Genomic DNA, 6,937 nt, shown 5'->3' with positions numbered 1-6,937 from the left:
ACATTGCCTTGAGCATCTCCATGACCTCATTTCCACCAGAAGAACTTTGACCCGAAAACCCACTTTGATTATTGAACGGTTGGCATGGAGCAAAGTTACCTTGACTTCCTTGAAAATTCGGGTTGGCTTGGTTTGAGGGATTTCCATATCTAAAATTTGGGTGGTTTCTCAAACTGGGGTGGTAAGTATTGGAATTCATGTTATAATTTCTACCACCCCCTCCTTGCCCTTGCAATGCATTCACCTCCTCATATTGCCCTTCCACTCCTTGGCAATTTTCAGCCGCATGGCCTATCTCATTAAAAAGTGCACAAACATCATAAATTTGATTAGAAGTTTGAACATTACCATCGTCTACCGCATGCACTTGAGTTCGGGTAATGGCCGGTCATGCTCTCCTTGATGCTTGAGCTTTTCTTTTTGATGTGACCGCCATTTGCTCCAAGAATTCCCAATCATCATGCTCGTAATTTGTGCCAAAAGTGCCATTTGTGATAGACATTAAGTCACGTGCATCTTCAGAACACAACCCCTCATGAAATGCATTCATCAATTCCCATAGCTCTATCCCATGATGAGGGAAATTTTTTATCACCATGTTAAACCTCTCAAATGCTTCATGAAACATTTCACCCGTTTGTTGTTGAAAACTTCTCAAACTTTTTCTAGCATCATTGTCTTTTGAGCGGTGAAGAATTCATCCAAGAAGATTTGTTGCATTTCTGCCCATGTATAGATAGATGCCGAAGGTAAGGTATAAAACCACTTTTTAGCCTTATCTTCTAATGAAAATGGGAATAGCACCAATTTGACATCATCGGCTGAAAATCCTTGACCCCCAATAGTGTTGCAAATCGAATCATAAGCCTCCAAATGAAAATAAGGCTCCTCCGTTGCTACACCCTTATACTTTGGCAAGCTTTGCAATGAATTGGTTCTCACTTCAAATGTCCTCCCTTGATCATTGTGAGGAATAACTACCGGTGAAGGATTATGAGTGATTACCGGTCTAAAATGTGCTTCAATGCCTCTTGCATGTTCTCGAAGATGTCTTCTTGGTACACCCAACCGAACTCTTGGACGAATAGGACCCATTGGTCTTTGCATAGGCCCTTGAGGTGCAAATGGTGGTTGAAATTGTTGTTGTGGCTTCGGTCGGTGTTGAATTGGCCTTTGGAATTGATGTTGTACGTTTTGCGGACGAACTTGTTGTATCAGTGTAGGACGTTGCAATTGTGGCCCTTGAGGCCTTGGTCGAATATGTTGTGGTATAATTTGTTGTTGTGGAATCCCACCAACACTTGGCATTCTTTGAATTTGACCTTGTACATAAGTAAACTCCCCTTGATCTCCATCACCCCCATACGCGTATCCTTCTTCCTCATATCCCTCAAACTCCTCATACCCTTCATCATATCCATCTCCTCCTATGCCCGAAGATTGCCCAAATGGAAAAGATGAATATTGAAAACCCGATTGGTTCGATGGTCTAAATGTAGAAGTAGCATGAACAACAGTTGAATTTGGTGGTATTGAATAAGTTGAAGATGATTGACCCGTAGCTGGGAAGAAATGGGAAAATGGTGGAATTGTGGTAGAAGGGTTAAAGGTATGCGTAGTTCAACTTGGGTAGTAATAGGTTGTGTAGTGTTGGGTGGTGTAACATCAAGCGGTGGAGTAGGGTCGGTAGTGGTGATAGGCATGGTGGTATTTGGTAAGGGTTGTGTTGATGATGGTATGAATGGTTGTATAGGCTCACCCGTAGTGGGTGGTGGTTGCGGTGGATCCATGTATCTAAGTGGTGTATTTGGTGTAGTTGGTGTTGTTGGTGAACCACTGATTTTGTTTTCCCTTAACAAAATTCTGTTACTTCTCAAAGTTCGTTCAATTTCTGGATCAAATGCCAATCGTGATAGCTTGTGAGAGCTTCTAGTACGCATGCACCTGTAATACCTGCACACTAACACACCCAGCGTAAACCAGAAAAATAACAAACTTAAAAAGATCAAAAATAACACACGTTGCGCACTACTCCCCGGCAACAGCGCCAAAATTTGACGTGATGTCGTGGTCACAATCAAATTTAATCCAAATACAACTAATTAGCTAGCGGTAAGTGGGTATCGAACATAGGGAGTTTGTGGAATATATGTTATTTAAAAGTGTATCTAAGTTAACTACGATTAAACTAATTGTAATAAAAATAAATTCAAGAGTCGGTTTGATTGGTTGATTTTTAAAACTAAGATTAGTAATCTAATTGCAAAATGAGAATTTGAGTTGTAAACAATTTAGAGACAAATGACCATCCTAAGTCTCCGGTTTACTTTGACATTCATGTTAAAATTCACTAGAAAGAACCACATAGACATGGTTCGCGTGTTGTTACTTGTTGTGATGAAAGGGAACTAAGTACTCGGATTAGAAGTATGCGAGGTTGTTACCCGATAACCAATTAATCAATACCCAATCCTAATCCCGCCCATGATATCTCGATTGCCAACGGCACCAAGAACCTATGGTTTAGACTAAGATTAACATACAAATTAACAATTTACGAACAAGCAAGCAACACACCATAATAAACAAACAAAAGTTGCAAGTCTATTATTCTAGAAATAAGAATCAAAACACAAATGTCTTAGACAAACCTTCAACCTAGGATGATCACCATAGGTTTAGCCACTCATGACTTAGACAATCATCATCACATACATATAAATGTCATAAGAATTAAAAACACTAACAAGATGTTTAGAAATTGTTTCAAGCTCTAAGAACACCCAAAATTCGCCTCTAGACTCCTGGTAACCGAATGGGATTGATTGGACATGAAAAGACACCATAAATCCGCATTAAAATGTGGAAGTTACACATTTACGCAGGTCAGCGCTGTAAGCTACGGTGGCCACCGTAGCTTATGGTGGCTTGGAATGGCTTATGGTGGCTTTAAACTGTCATACGGTGACAATTTATGTCAGGGACCACCGTAAGCTACGCCCTCCACCGTAGGCTACGGTGGGCTTGAGCAAGAAAATTTGTTTTCAGCATAACTTTTTCGTTTCAACTTCGTTTTCTTCGCCGTTTTCACCCACGTTCTCGTAATTTCAACCTCTATCATGCAATATTCTTAGTTCTTCCATTCCAATATTTTATTTCTTTATTTATGCTCCAAATTCCTTCCCTTTTAAGCTCCATTTGTACCTAAAACACAAACAACCGTAGTTACCTAATTCTAGACAATTACATGGATAAATGTGGGGTTAAATTATCATTTATAACACTTAAGGGTTGTCCTGCGGACTACCCGTCACTCATCTCTGCAAAACAAACAAATACAACAATAATGAGAGCTTGGATAATACATAAGGACATGAGAAACAAAAAAAAATACATACCCTTTTGATCAACATAAAAAATTGGTTCAAACCTATAATCAACCCAATTTTGGCTAATACCCAAACCACAAGAAGCTCCTCCGAATGAAGCCTTTAACTTTGTACGATAAGAACGAAGCCTGAGGAGCAACCCCTGTTCAAGTTCATGAACTTCTGGATCCTTTTCATTCAGACCCTCAAAAAAATTGCGAGGAACAACAGTAAAAGGAAGAAACCGATCGAAAATAAAAAAGAACTGATTTTTTCAAGCATATGTATGACCGACAGTGGTAGAAAGAAGGGGAGCCTCACACTGAGTTTTCTCAATGGTATACCAGTCGCCATTCCGGGCAAGACAGAAAAAACGATGGAACATCAGCAATGAGGGTCCATAACTCAGTGCACGACAAAGAATTTCGAAATGCATTATGCGTGCAACACCAACAGGGGCTAAGCGACCCAAAGAAAGACGGTAATATTTCAACACTTCAAGAAAAATGTTTGTAAAAGGGTACCACAAATTTGGTTGATCGAGAATACGAGTATAGAATACCAAAAAAAAAAACCCTTCGGACACTGATTAACAGTCCTATCCCTTGGAACTTGAGTCTCAAGAAAAGGATCAATACCATGATCCAAACAAAACTTATCAATCTCTGATTCAGTGAGTTTTGAAAACTGAACGAGCATGTCATTTTTATTAGACCCCATTTGAAAAGTAAAGAAAGAAGAAGATGACTTACTGAGTTTTTAAAGATGAATCACCGGAAAATATCACCGGAAAAACCGTCGGACAAAAGAGAGAATTCGAAGAGAAAAGAAAACGTAAAGCAGAAGAGAAAATGAGTAGTTATAAGGAAGTTACAGAGTTCAAAAATTCAAAATCCCTAGCCAACAGATAGGTAGAGGGTGGAGATGTAACTGCCAACAGCTGGCAGCCTAAGGCAATTGAGAGCTCCCCTGTGGCACTGTCCCATCAATCACTTCTGGGCCGCCCAGGCACGCAAGTGGCCAAGTGGGCCTTAAATGGAAAGGAGCACATGATGAAATAGAAAAAACTTAAATAAAAGGCCAAGGGTGGACCGGTACCTTCCGACGAGAAGCCCATGGTCAAGGAAATAAAAAGCCTCATGCGTCTAGTTCCCTTGTTCGATAATTTGAAACTCTTTTCTTTTTTCTTTTTTTTAGAAAAGACTTACATAATATCAAACATAACAAAGAAGCATAAGCAAGGCAGTTAAAGACTTTTGAGAAAAAACAAGGTTAGAAGACAAAAACCCCGAGACTTAGAGTCATAAGCACCGATATTTACAACATTGATACTCATGACTTGGGGGCTGATGACGTGGGTATTCGGATATCCCAGTCAGCAAAACCAAGGTTAATAATAATCACAAGAAAACAATAAAGAATGCTAAACATAAACTAAAAGTAAGAAGTTGGAAGTCAGAAGCTGGAAGCTCCCGACGAGAAGCTGATACACCAATGGCTGGTGACAGGGAGCTAACGTTACTGTACAACCTTGGAACTTGAACCCAACAAGTCAAACTGATTAGACTTCTCCCTAAAGCACATAATGGTGTCCTTTAGACATACAAACCTGAAACTTACCTAAAGAGGCAAGGCTAACCCTGTAAGCAACATCAAGGGAGGATAAGCTTACCAAGACTAGAAGGTACCAGCTGGCACAAGGCTCCCTTGGGCAGAGCAATCTGCCTATAAAAGGAGAGTCTTGTTTAGCCCAAAGTAAGTCTATCTCTCTAGTAACCCTAAACTCTTATCCTTTCATTTCGCTTAGACTCTTAAGATCATTCCACTGATTCTCACGCCGGAGTCCAAACGCGGGAGGCCACCTCTCACGTTAAGGCTACGGTGTTCTTTGATTGTAGGTTCCGACCAAGGAGCTACCTTTTGGAGTTGATCTTGGACCTTCCCCCTGTCATACTCTTATTGCTTTAACATTTTCTTTCGAGTCGTTACAATAACAATCGGGATGTGTTTATTTTGAGACTAAAACAAAGACTTGTTGTCCACATGATTATAGAATTGTTAATCGTATATGTTATTGCATTGTTGCTCGTAAAAAGGCTCTTGTAGAAATTATCTTGGTGGTGATAAACCCTTCAAGATTTGTGATTTCTCTCTTTTATTTTTCATATTGTTTATATGTAACGCCCTAAATTATAATTATGCACATTTATATATTATTATAGTATGCTACAAGTAAGTAACTAGGAGTATGGGTCTAGTTAAAATGTAAATCTAAAACTTAAACTTAAAAGAATGAGATTTAGCCAATTAAAAATAAACACTCATACTTGAAGGGCCAAAGTTGAAAGAAATGGAAAGATAGAATTGTGAACTTGATTAAAGTAAAACACAAACACACACTAATGTGTGTGTGTCGCCAGAACTAGAGAAGAGAAGGGGGAAACCCCTTGTTATCACAAAATCAGCAAATTGAAGCCATATTTGTGATCAAAAGACCATGCATGTCTTGATTCTTTGATCATCTAAGCATACTAAAGCATATGGTAAATAGAATTTTATGTTTTAATGGTCTTGAATGTAACGGTTTCAAGAATCCATGAACTTATATGAAATTAGTATGATTATGGGTTAGGAGCACTACTTAGAACATGAATGATGTTTGAATTTGGCTAAATTGATACTAAAAGTGAAAACCCACTTGAAATAGGAATATTGTGAGGTGTAATGTTGAATTATGTGTAAACTAGTATAATGATTATGTATGAAGATGTTCATAATGAGGAATTGTTAGATGGAATTGATTTAGAATGAAGGTTATATGAAATTTGATTGAGTTTGATGATCTTGACATGATTTAGTAAGGTTATGCATAACATACTTGTACACTATGCTTATCTAATGGTACACACACCAAGTGTTTGTTAAAATGCTTGAATGAAATGATCTCATGTTAGTACAATGCTACCTTGTTAGAATTTGGAAATATTAGTTGTTAACTCAATTACGTCAAGAAAAGAATGAAAACGAAGACATGAGATTAAAGTAAGTTGATTGTGAATTGTAAGAATAAAGGAAGAAGACTCAAGCATCTCCGGGTCGCAAGCAAAAAACAACAAAGGCAAGTCCTTGTGCTTACAAATTTTAGAGATGTGTAATGCTCTTGTTATATTATCATACAAGGTTATAAGTTGGTACTTTGATAATGAGATTAGGTAAAAGTTTGTGTCGTGAATATGGGTTGAACGTGTTAAAATATCATATGTATATATTGGGGATTTGATGTCAAATCGAATATAAAAGAAAGAAGAAGTTTGACATAGATTCTCGTTAGAAAGTATGTTTGTACGAATGCTAATGAAGTGAAAACATCAAGTTTCGAATGAGGTTTGAATTCTAAAATTGGTTGTTTAAAATAACTAATTGTGCGTTATGGTTGTAGGTAAACTATCATGTTAGGTGGCGCCACATTGGAACGGACACACCATCTCGCATGCTTCTGCTATGATACTTGACTAAACGAGTCAAAAACTTTTGTTGAAAAATTCCATGTTATGTTTTAGTTTTTGTAA

The 6,937-nt window shown here is 38.1% G+C and overlaps 1 non-coding gene across 1 annotated transcript; it reads left to right on the top strand.

The window, feature by feature from the left end:
• Window positions 1-566: 566 nt before the first annotated feature.
• LOC118492835 lies at window positions 567-672 on the top strand. Its single transcript, XR_004894836.1, has one exon. It is a non-coding gene; the product is annotated as a small nucleolar RNA R71 (small nucleolar RNA).
• Window positions 673-6,937: the final 6,265 nt, after the last annotated feature.

The sequence above is a fragment of the Helianthus annuus genome, chromosome 5, assembly GCF_002127325.2.
Source record: "Helianthus annuus cultivar XRQ/B chromosome 5, HanXRQr2.0-SUNRISE, whole genome shotgun sequence".
Taxonomy (NCBI): Eukaryota; Viridiplantae; Streptophyta; class Magnoliopsida; order Asterales; family Asteraceae; genus Helianthus; species Helianthus annuus.
This window is presented reverse-complemented; position numbering and strand designations above follow the sequence as displayed.